Raw genomic sequence first — 11,283 nt, 5'->3', positions numbered from 1 at the left:
AGACGCCCCGCCCCTCCCGCGAAGAGCGGGGCACGAGAGGGGAGGAGCTCGGGGGCTCCCTAGGGAAACGGGATGGAGCCTATGTGCTGGGCCAACTTGTGCCCGTCAGCTGATCTGCCAGAAATAAAGATGGCCGCCACCGCGAGGCCACCCAACTTGAAGCCTCTTCAGAATCCGCGCTGCCCGGCCTCCGCTGGTTCCCCAGGAGACCAGGTACCAATCAAGTCTTCGGCTCCGCCTCCTCTGACTTTTAATTGGTGTTCAGGTCCTTTCGGGCTTTAGGATTGGCTGTTTCTGGCGATAGAAAGCTTTGTAGAAAGCTACCCGACCCCCCGCGATGGAAATCAAACCTTTTCCCGCCAGCCGGCTTCGCCGTAGGGATCGAGTCCTTCTGTTTCCTCAGCTGCCCGGAATCTCAGCTTCTCTGTGCAGAGTGGTTGAAACTTGCAGCTCCTAACTACGGTTTCCCCAAAGCTGCGGGGTGTCGGCGTAGGGAGTAATGAGCGGGAGGACGTGCAGGCTAACCGGGGTGAGAGGTCTTGTGTCCTGATTTAAGCCAGAGGCCAAGGCATTGACTCTCCTAGGTAGGTGACTCTCTGCCCGGCCCCGGCAGAGACAGTTCGGACGTTTCTGACTCTGCGACGAGCCACACAGGAGCTGCGGTTAGTGGAGGACCGCGGGGCCTTTCCTTCTTGCTAAACTCCGTCCGGGCGCTATGGAAGGGCGAGAGGAGACAGCAATGCATTAACGGAAGGTCCTGCACTCACGGACAGGTGGGGACAGAAGACATTTCCAAAAACAACCCTTGGGAAGAAATGAATGCTCCGAAAGAAAAATCCGAACATGGTTTCCTGATGGGAAGATGGAAAGATAAGGTCAGAGTGTTAGAAAGGGGAAAGGCAAGCTGGTGGCTTCTCCCTGCTGGCTCGTAGCTGTTTTCAGAGCTGTGTCCCAGAAGCAGACTCACCCCCTTTACTCAGACCAGCCATTTGTTCCACCTCAGCAAGTTTCTCAGTTGGAGGGGGGTATGCCAAAATGTAAGAAATGACCCTGCCCTCACTGAGCAGAGAAGAACAATACATGTGAAACAAGTAAAACCATTCCAGAGAGAGGGTGGTTGTATCCTAAATCGTGGCATGCCGGCCAAGACTATTGGAGGCATTCAGAAACGATTACCTAATGAGAAAGAAGTATTTTGGGAAACCTCACAGGGAAGGTGGGATTTTGTGGAGTTCAATGTGAATGTAAGTAGGGTTTGGCCAGAGTAGGGAGAAGAGCATTCTAGGTAGGGGTACAGCTTGGTAAGGTTAGGAATGGGTATAAGTTATGAGAAAGAGAAGCAGCCCCTGGCACCTGGGATCTGGCTTGATAGATCAGCTAGACCTTGGTGTTCTGTCGAAATAAACAATTGCACAAAACAACACCAGACAAGGCCACTCTGTGACCATGATCCATCAAGACAAAAACATGATCACTCATGTCTGAACACAGGCAGAAGTAAGAATATTGTCCAAACCACAAAAATAAGCAGACTTTGCCCTATTAGTTTGGCTAATATGGAAGCAGCTTCTTTGCCAATCACAGCTCTAGCTTTCCTTTTGCTTCATAGATTTATTTATACCCTTCATAGAATCACCCCCATTTTCTGACAGCCTCCAATCCAGAGCAATGCCCCCACTTCCCTTATCCAAATCATCCAACACAAGCCAAATCTACAAGTCCTTCCCAAGACCTAACAGAGATGTTCCACTGTATGCATTCTCTGTTGCATTGAGCAATACACCCCAAGTTCAACTACAGAGGTGTTCTTGATGGTGTTTGAATTGGAGGCATTGACGTTTATGAGTAGGGTAGGAGGCAGCTTGAAGAGGAGAAGTTGGTCATATCGAGGATCTGTTCCCAGAGACCAGATGGAGGGGGAGGTTGAAAGGCAGGCAGAATTCAGATTTCATTAATTCTACTGAATTCTATTTTGATAAATTCTATTTATCAAAACCTACTCTGTCCCTGGCAACTATTCCAGTGAAAGAGAATGCTGAAATGAAAAATGCTCTTTGCCCCTATGGAGTGTGCTTTTTATGGTGGGACAGACAGGTAGGTAATCCTACAGCTACAACTGGGTGCGATGAGCTTGGTGAGAGAGGAAGCTTTGGGTTTAGGCAGCGCTGGGGGTTGGTACAGAAAGAGGACACTAAGTCAGCATGGAGGGTGGTAAAAAGGAACAGTGTCAAAAAAGTTTTCCCAGGGGCGTCTGGGTGGCACAGTGGGTTAGGCCTCTGCCTTTGGCTCAGGTCATGGTCTCAGGTAACTGGGATCGAGCCTGGCATCGGGCTCTCTGCTGAATGGGGAGCCTGCTGCCTTCTCTCTCTCTCTCTCTGCCTGTCTCTCTGCCTACTTGTGATCTTTGTCTGTCAAATAAATAAATAAAATCTTTAAAATAAATAAAATAAAATTGTTTTTAAAAAAAAAAAGTTTTCCCAGAGAAGGGGCCCACTTAAGCTGAATCTTGAGAGATGGGAGCGGTGGGGGAAGATATTCCAGACAGAGGGTAGGAAATGGGAAGGCAAGGAAGCAATAATTAGCCGTGATGGATTCATGAGCAGAGGAAATGTTCTGCTTAATGCCAGGATTTCCCAGAGTCTGTTTTTAGGATAGGGGGAGGTTTTCCATGGTGAATTAAAACACACACACACACACACACAAACCACAAAAACAATCATGCGTGAGTAGTGGAAACCCACCTTGAACATGCCAGGAAAGCGTTTTTGTTTCAAGCTCTGCTTTGGGGCATTCCTACCCTAGGTTTTGCCGTGTTTCACCAAGAAAACAACTGTCTAGGCACTTAATGTCCTCCATTTCCATCTGATGAACCATTGGGCAGATGGACAAAAGTATTTAATACAGATTTTTTTGATGCTGCCCATCTGATACGGAGGTGAATGGTGTAGAACGACTTTGGTTTCCTGCCACAGAGAGGCTGTGCTATGAAGCCCTGTTTATAGATATTTTGGTCTCATCTGTGACACTACCTTTGACATAAGGCATCACAAGGCAATTCATTTAAAAGCTGCTGGTGATAGCAAAGGAAGGTCTCGTGTTCACACTGGAAGCTGGGCAGACCACAAACATGACCCCAAGTTATGGCATTTTCTTTGATCTGCAAAATGACATGGGGCTTGTGTGTTTTCTGGAACAAGGAGTATGGCACAGAGGAAAGAGCACTGTTCTTAGATGATGTCTCTTGGGTTCCTCCTTTCACTTCTCTCTAAGTTTCATCATCCCCAAGTCAAGAAGCGGTACTCAGTGGCCTTTCAGATCCCTTCCAGTTTTAAAACCTGGGATCCTGTGAGCTGCTGTTAAAGCAACAGGAACCAGTGAGGGCTTTCCACTCTGGCCTCCCTGTGGGAAATTTCCATCCAGTAGGAATCATCTGTCTGGTGCAGGCCGGTACATGACTGATTCTGATCAAGCCGTCTATGGATCCAAACATTCTGCTGAGTCTGCGAAACCATCCATAATCCACGAGGATGGTGTGTGCGGGCTTCCCACACACAGTTCCTGCATTCAGTGGTTTGCAAATGACAGCCTCAAACATTCCGCCGAGCTCGCAGGGAACTGAAGTTTAAAATTCCTCCTCAAGGCTCGGAAGCCGACCGAATACGGCCTCTCGGAGTTCTTGTTCCTTGGCATCTCTGATACATAGTTCAGTGCCCAAATAGGAATTAATTCTGGAATAGTGCTAAGTGAGAAAACTGGCTCCCACCCCCTAGGGAATAGCTCCATTTAAAAAAATACAATTGGGCCTGGCTTTGGAAGTGTCAGACAGCTGTGTAAATACAAAAAAAAAAAAAAAAAAAAAAAAAACCAACCAAACCAAACCAAAACAAAAACAACCAAAAACCCTCCCCACCTTCTGTCTTTGCTGTGGGGCATGAGACACCATCCACACTCTAAATCAATATCCTGTCGTGCAAAACCAGAAGTGTGGGATGCCAGGAAACTTCCCTAGGCGGCCAGCTTTGCAGGGCGCCTGCCAGAGGGCTGAGAATCTGTGTGGAAGTGCTGCCCGGACTGTAAAGTGCTCTAGAAATAGAAGCTGCTGTAAAATCTCCTGGCGATATGTTATTGAACGATAAGATCTAAACAAGGTGGTGAAGAAGCTCTTTGCCGTCCTCAAGAGCTCGCGCCAGGCAGGTGGCCATCGTGGGAAGAGCAGGGAGCAGAGAATTGGAAAGCAGGGGTTTGAATTCTGGCAGTGAATTTCACTGTCTTCCAAAGACTCCCCAAAACTCCCCAGTGGCAGAAATATAAATGCTTCTGTCTGTGGCAGAGCCAAGCCAGTTGCCTATGGCTGGATGAATCCCATGCTCGTGGGACTGGGGCGGCTGCATTTCTATTCCCCTTACATTCCCCTCCTCCCACTCCAGCCTCCACTGCCCCGCCTTGGCTCCTGTCCCTACAGGGACATCAGTGTCCCTGGCATTGTCACTCCCTCCCAGAGCATGGGACAAAATGGCCCAAGGAACCGCCGCTAAGTTTCTTTTCTTTCTTATTTTATTTTATTTTATTTGTTTGTCAGAGACAGAGAACACAAGCACAGGGAAAGGCAAGCAGAGGGGAAAGCAGGCTCCCTGCTGAGCAAGGAGCCCAATGCGGGACTCAATCCCAGGAGGCTGGGATCATGACCTGAGCTGAAGGCAGAGGCTTACCCACTGAGCCACCCAGGTGCCCCTAAGTTTCTGTCTGTAGAGGAAGGTGGTGGGCTGCTTGGGTAGCTGTGGTTCTTTGCGGTGAAGCCGATGCCTGGGAGGAGGTTCTCTTGTGACGAATCCACTCACACCCTCCCCAGAGCTTCAGACGTTCAGCGAACATCCCCGCAGACACATGGCACGTTCCCCGCTGTGCTCGGCTTTCCCTGTGTCATAAAGCCCCAGAGTCTGAGAGTTTCGTCGCAATTCGAGGCTGCCTGCCAAGCCACATTCGTGTGGGTGGCATGGAAGCTGCTGGGCTATTCTGTGAAGAGGCATGTTAGCGAAACTGGGGGACGACGTCTCTGAAAGGCAGCCTACTTTTTTTTAAGTTCAGGCTCTATTTTACTAGATTTCCCAGGCTAACAGCTGTGGCCTTCTCCAGGCTGGTGAGCTGGGTTGAGTCGTGGTCCCTGAAAAGAAAAACCCGTATCCAAATTCCCAGAACCTGTGAATGTTATCTAGAAAAAAAAAGATCTTTGTAGACGTTGTTGCAAGGGTCTTCAGATGAGGAGAGCCTGCCTCCTGGATGATCTGAGTAGGTCTTAAACCCAGTAGTAAGCATCTTTGTATGAGCAAGGCCGAGATCATAGAACCTTGTGTGTCAACCATGCTTCAATTATAGACAACAATCACCACCACAAACCAGAGCATAAGGTGTTGAGTTGAGGAATCGCTGTTGTACACCTGAAACTAATGTAACATTGTGTGTCAATTTATTTCCAAAAAAAATAAATGAAAAGAGTAAAAAAAAAAATAAAAACAGTGAGGCAGAGGGCGACTGAGACACAGGCGGAGAGACAGGCACACAGAGACGACAATGTGAAGACAGAGGCAGAGATGGGAGTGACACAGCTATGCGCCCAGATTGCCAGACTTCCAGATTGCTGGCAGCTTCCAGAAGCTAGGAGAAGGGTGAGGACTGATAACCCCCCAGAGCCTGGGGAGGGACAGCACAGCCCTGCTGATACCTTGATTTCTGGCCTCCAGAGCTCTAAGAGGAAATATTTCTGTTGTTCTGAGACCCCTAGTCTGGGGGTACTTTGTTAGCCCATGGAAACTAATATAGCCCCGATCTCTGCGGGGGATTGTTCAGCATCACCAAGGGGAGAATGGCTCCCTGAGGCTGGGCTCAGACAGCTCTCACATTCCCACCTCCTTGCTGTGTCTTTGAGTGAATCTTAACACCTCTCTGAGCGGGTTCCCTCCTTTGGAAATGCGGAAGAAGGAGGCCCACTGGATAGGGTTGTCACAGGGTGGGTGCCAGAGGGCCAAACACAATGCCGGCTGTGCCGCAGACACTCCATGCATGTGTGCCCCCGTGGCCCCCCTGGGGGGACCGCCTTGGCTGGCCACACCTCAGGCACAGAACTCCCACTCGGAGGCTGAGTGGTACAGTTTCTCCACCTTCCTCTGGTTCACGGGCGATGCCCACAGTAACGTCCGGCCCGGCCTTCTTGACGCACCCACTTGGCCATCTCAGCATCTCACGCTACTGTGTCCAAAAGAGAAGTCCTGATTTTCTGCTCTTCTGCCTTTTTCGCATTTCCGCTGCCTCCATAAATGGCATTTCTGTGCTGAAACTCAAGGTAAACACCCTTGAGTCATTTTTGTTTTATGTTTAATCTTTTCACTTGGACAGAATTTCAGACTTGGAAAGAGTCGAGAAAAGGTTATAAAGAATTTCCTGTGGGTAACATCAGATCTAAGTACAATGCAATGATCAAGAGGAGAGAACTGTGGATTTTCTGGCTGGCTCCATCTGGGAAGCCTGGGACTCTTGATCTCAGAGGTCATGAGTTCAAGCCCCATGTTGGGCATAAAGCTTACTTAAAAAAAAGAGAGAGAAAATTAGTACTAATGACACTATTATCCAATCAATAAACTTTATTCAAATTTTGCCAAGTGCCCCAGTCATGTCCTTCTCTGGTCTGGAACCCAATCCAAGATCACAGGCTGGGATTCATTTTGATATGTCTCTCTCCCTCACCATCCACACTTAACCCATCAGCAAGTTCGACTCCCCATCGATTCCTCCCCCCAGATAATTCTTCAGTTCCTATATTGAGCAGCTGCAGACCACTGTCCTAGAATAACCCCTGTCCCTGGTACTTGGATGACCGAAGTGGCTCCCTAAATGGTCTCCCTCTGTTTGTCTCCCTCTAACACACTGGCCACATGGTTTATGTGTAAAGGGGTTGACAGCAAACATTTTAGGCTTTTCTGCCCCTGTGATCCCCATTGCAATGACTCCATTCTGCCACTCCAGTGCAGAAGCAATCATAGACTATATGTGAACGAGGGTGTGTGACTCTGTTCCAGTAAAACTTTATGGACACTGAAATTTGTCCTTAAAATCTTCACATATCACCAAAGCTTTATCTTTTGATTTTTTTTTAAAAGATTTTCCTTATTTATTGGACAGACAAAGATCACAAAGGCAAAGAGAGGAGGAAGCAGGCTCCCCGCTGACCAGAGAGCCTGATGCAGGACTTGATCCCAGGACCCTGGGATCATGACCTGAGCCGAAGGCAGAGGCTTTAACCCACTGAGCCACCCAGGCGCCCCTTTCTTTTGATTCTTTTCAACCATTTAAAAGATGTGAAAACTGGGACACCTGGGTGGCTCAGTCGGTTAAGCATCTGCCTTCGACTCAGGTCATGATCCTGGGGTCCTGGAATAGAGTCCTGCATCTAGCTCTCTGCTCGGTGGGGAGTCTGCTTGCCCTCTCCCTCTCCCTCTGTGATCTCTCTCGATTTCACTCTCTATCAAATAAAAAAAATTAAAAAAATAAATAAGTAAAATGTGAAAACCATTCTTTGCTCCTGGGCCATCCATCCTGTTTTTTGGTGCCCTGTTCTCCAGAAAGACACTCCGTCACTCCTCTGCTTAAATTCTGCACTCAGAGTAGAACAAAGCCTGCAGTGTTCAGGTGCAGTCCTCCTCTCTTACCTTACCCTCGACCTCTTACCACACCCCACCCACTCTGCCTTCTTTCCCAGGAGGTCAAGTTCCCATTTCTGGGCCTTTGTACACGTTAGTCCTGTCATGTAGCATGCTCTCTCCCAGGTTCCCTCTTTACCCAGCTAACTTCCATTTGTCTTTTGGGGTCTGTTGGGCTGTTTGGGGGTAGAGAAGCTGAGACTTCCTGAAAGAGATCTTCTCTGACCCTCCCGTCATTGAAATTATGCTTCTCCTGTTCTCTCAGAGCCCTGTATCTTAAAAGCTTTTTGCCTTTAGAAACTTAATCACGATTTGTAAATACCTATTCAGGCCTTTATTTGGTTTTAGTGGAAAACCCCACAAAGCCAAGGAGCATGTCTGCTATGTTTACATTGTGGACCAAGCACCCAGGCTAGTGTCTGGCATCGTGGATATTCCTTGAAAGTCAGCTAAATAAACTGACCGTCCGCAAGAATTCCTCTCTGGCCAATCAGGAGGCCCCCAGGGGACTTCAGAGGAGGGACCAAACCAACCCGCAGGCTTCCTGGGCAGAACCCTCAGCTCACTGAGCTGACACCTGGGCTGGGCCTTGGCAACTCGGGGCACCTTCCAAAGAATCTGCCCCGGGCAAATTCCTGACCTGGAGAAGGTTTCTCCACGGGCCCCAGAAGCCTGCTATGCATTTTTACTCTAATGCCTTCCGTCTGCTGTTCTTCCTGCCCAGAACATTTTCCCCCACTGAAGTTGCCTCCCTTCGATAACTCCAACCAGTTTTTTCTACCTGGGGTTGCCTGAGATCTTAAGAACATAGCTGTTGGGGGCGCCTGGGTGGTTCAGTGGGTTAAAGCCTCTGCCTTCAGCTCAGGTCATGATCTCAGGGTCCTGGGATGGAGCCCCGCATCAGGTTCTCTGCTCAGTGGGGAGCCTTCTTCCTCCTCTCTCTCTGCCTGCTTCTCTGCCTTCTTGTGATCTCCGTCCGTCAAATAAATAAAGGAAATCTTAAAAAAAAAAAAAAAAAAAAGAACATAGCTGTTGAACCAGAATCTTTTACTCAGCTGCCCATCAGGAATGCTGGGGCAAGGTCCAGAGGCCACGAAGAGTAACACAGCTGCCTTCCAGAAAGATAAAGCCTGCCTGTAGCCTTCTGCCTGCTCTCCTCTGCCCTTCTGGGGGCTGCCTGCCAGACCTCTTCAGATAAATCTCCTCTAGCCCCTCCCACGCACACTTCTCACCGTGTATAGGATAAAGTCCGAGCTCCCCAGCCCAACTTGCGAGTTACTGTTCAGTCTCTACTCATTCTCCAGCTTCATCTTCCATCTCCACCCCGTCTTGAACTCAATGCTCTAGAAATAAATTCTAGATGGGAACTGCCCAATACAGTTGCCACTAGCCACGTGTGGCTGTTACATTTTAACTAACTAAAATTAAATGAACTTAAAAATCCAGTTCCTAACTACAAGTGGCTAGTGGTTGCTGTACGGGGCAGTGCAGCTATACAACATCGTCCTTGTGGAAAATTCCATTTGGACAGCCCTGTGTTAGACAATTTCCCAAAAACTCTTCATTGTACAATTTACATATAAGTACATGCTCACTGCTCATTTCCTAATGCTCCCAAAATATCTTTTACCAATTCTAGCCCTCTCCCTAGTGATAGCCACCAAAATCAATTTGGTATATATTCTCCAAATATTTTTCGGTGTGTTCTGCATTTTGTTCTTTTTGTTCTATAGGATCTTGGAGCTCTTCATATAAGAACACATCTCAGGACATCTGGGTGGCTCAGGTGGTAAAGTATCCTATTCTTGTTTTGGCTCGGGTTATGATCTCAGGGTCATGAGATCGAGCCCTGAGTTAGGCTCTGTGCTCAGCCTCTGCCCCTCCCTCTGCACTCTCTCTCTCAAATAAATCTTAAAAAAAAAAGAACACATCTCCATCTACCTGAGCTTCAGGTGCTGCAGAGTTTAGCCATCTCATGAATGAACTCTAGGTTATTCAACTATTTTTCCCCCCTCCTGCACTTTGGTGTTTATCCTTATTTCCAAATCTCTGGTATATATACAGGATTTTTTTAAGCGGCTGAGGTGGCTGATGGGCTACTCTGAGAGTCAAGGCTTGGGTCCCACCACCATGTCCCACCACTGTGTCCCTGGAGGGAGTCCCTGGGCCAGGGCCTCTCTGCACTGTCTGACCTGTGCACCCCGGTGACCTGCCAGCCAGCAGTCTCTCGATGGAAATTTGCTTCCAGTCTTCCCTTACTGCAAACAACACTACATGCAAACATCCTTGTACCTTTTTCTGCACTTCTACTCATGTTTGTCTAGGGTAGATTCCAAAAAACGAAATTGCTGGATCACAAAGTCATATGCTAACACCTCTGGGGCTTGGCACATCCTGTGATCCTGTCTACAATGCCTCCTCGCAGGACTAATTCCTGCTCCTCAAGCCTCATCAAGTGTCATCACCCAGTGAAAGGTGGTCTCTTCTGGCTCTATTTTCCCAAAGTACTTCCTACCCACACTGTATCATTAGCCTACATTTAAGACTTATTTATCTTGTATTCTCAATACCTAGTAGAGGGCTCAGCATAGAACAAAAATTCAAATGATTTCTCGACTGGATGACTGAATGAATAAATAAACAAATAAAGGTGCAGTGGTTAGGACATTCCAGAAACTCAAGGTGAGTGAGTGTGTGAGTGTTGCAAGCTTAGGCTTCGGACCCATCTGCCACCTGGCGCCCTGAGCCAGGCTGCCTCCCTCGGTTTCTGTCTATCCAACCTCTGACCTTGGGCATCTCATCTTGAACTCTGTTCTAGTGCAGTGTTGCTGGGATAGAGCCGTATGAGGATGCAGGGGCTCTCTGGCCGCAGAGCATAGAAATCTGAGCCCTGGGGATAGCCTGGGATAGAAGGGGGTTGGTTTTCCAAAGGCAGCTCTGTCTCCTTTAACCTTTAAAGCAGCCCCGTATGCTCTGGGCTTTAGTTTATTTTTTCTCCCTACGTTACCTTAGGGGCAATTAAAATCAGCTGCAATATTTCTGCTTTCTGCCTCCAGATTGGAATCTAAGAGAAGCCAGATGCTTTCCACTCCATATCCCCTTCTCCTTGTGATCTGAGGAACAGCCCTGTTTTCTGAACCTCTCTCTGGCCCTGCTTTCCCAGATACCAGTCTGGCTTGCGGCCTTTACTTTTAATGGGGTTTTAATAGGCGGTTCCTGCAATTAATTTCATTCTTGTGTTTTCACGCTTTCTGTCTAGGTGCCTACAGGCCCCCAGGCACTAGGTGGGATGTTAACTGATTTAAAATAATACAGAACAGTAGGGCTGTCATTATAGATTAGCCCAGCTCCTCTCACTTACAGCTTTTACAATCAGTAATTAGCTGGGGGTACATGGTCCATTTGGGAGGTCAGCTAGGTCACCCGTCATGTTTCATAGAGGTAAAACAGAAATATGGAAAAAGTGACTTTTTCATGCCCCAACAGAGACTGGGTGTTGCAGCTGGTTTCAGAAGCCACATCCTGCTGGGTACACACCCCGTGAGCGCCAAGGCCAGGATCCATTCCTCAGGTAGGATTTGCCAAACGCGCT

At 48.2% G+C, this 11,283-nt stretch overlaps 1 long non-coding RNA gene across 2 annotated transcripts; it reads left to right on the top strand.

The window, feature by feature from the left end:
• Positions 1–90: 90 nt before the first annotated feature.
• On the top strand, positions 91–11,256 carry LOC309873039. 2 transcript variants are annotated; one of them, XR_014316162.1, is made up of 3 exons: positions 91–213; positions 9,425–9,477; positions 11,178–11,256. It is a non-coding gene; the product is annotated as an uncharacterized lncRNA (long non-coding RNA). The 2 variants fall into 2 exon arrangements; XR_014316163.1 differs by having other exon boundaries at positions 9,425–9,480.
• The last annotated feature ends 27 nt before the right edge of the window (positions 11,257–11,283 follow it).

This window comes from Mustela nivalis, assembly GCF_964662115.1.
Source record: "Mustela nivalis genome assembly, chromosome: 9".
Taxonomy (NCBI): Eukaryota; Metazoa; Chordata; class Mammalia; order Carnivora; family Mustelidae; genus Mustela; species Mustela nivalis.
Note: the sequence above shows the minus strand (reverse complement) of the source record. Positions and strands in the feature narration are given on the sequence as shown.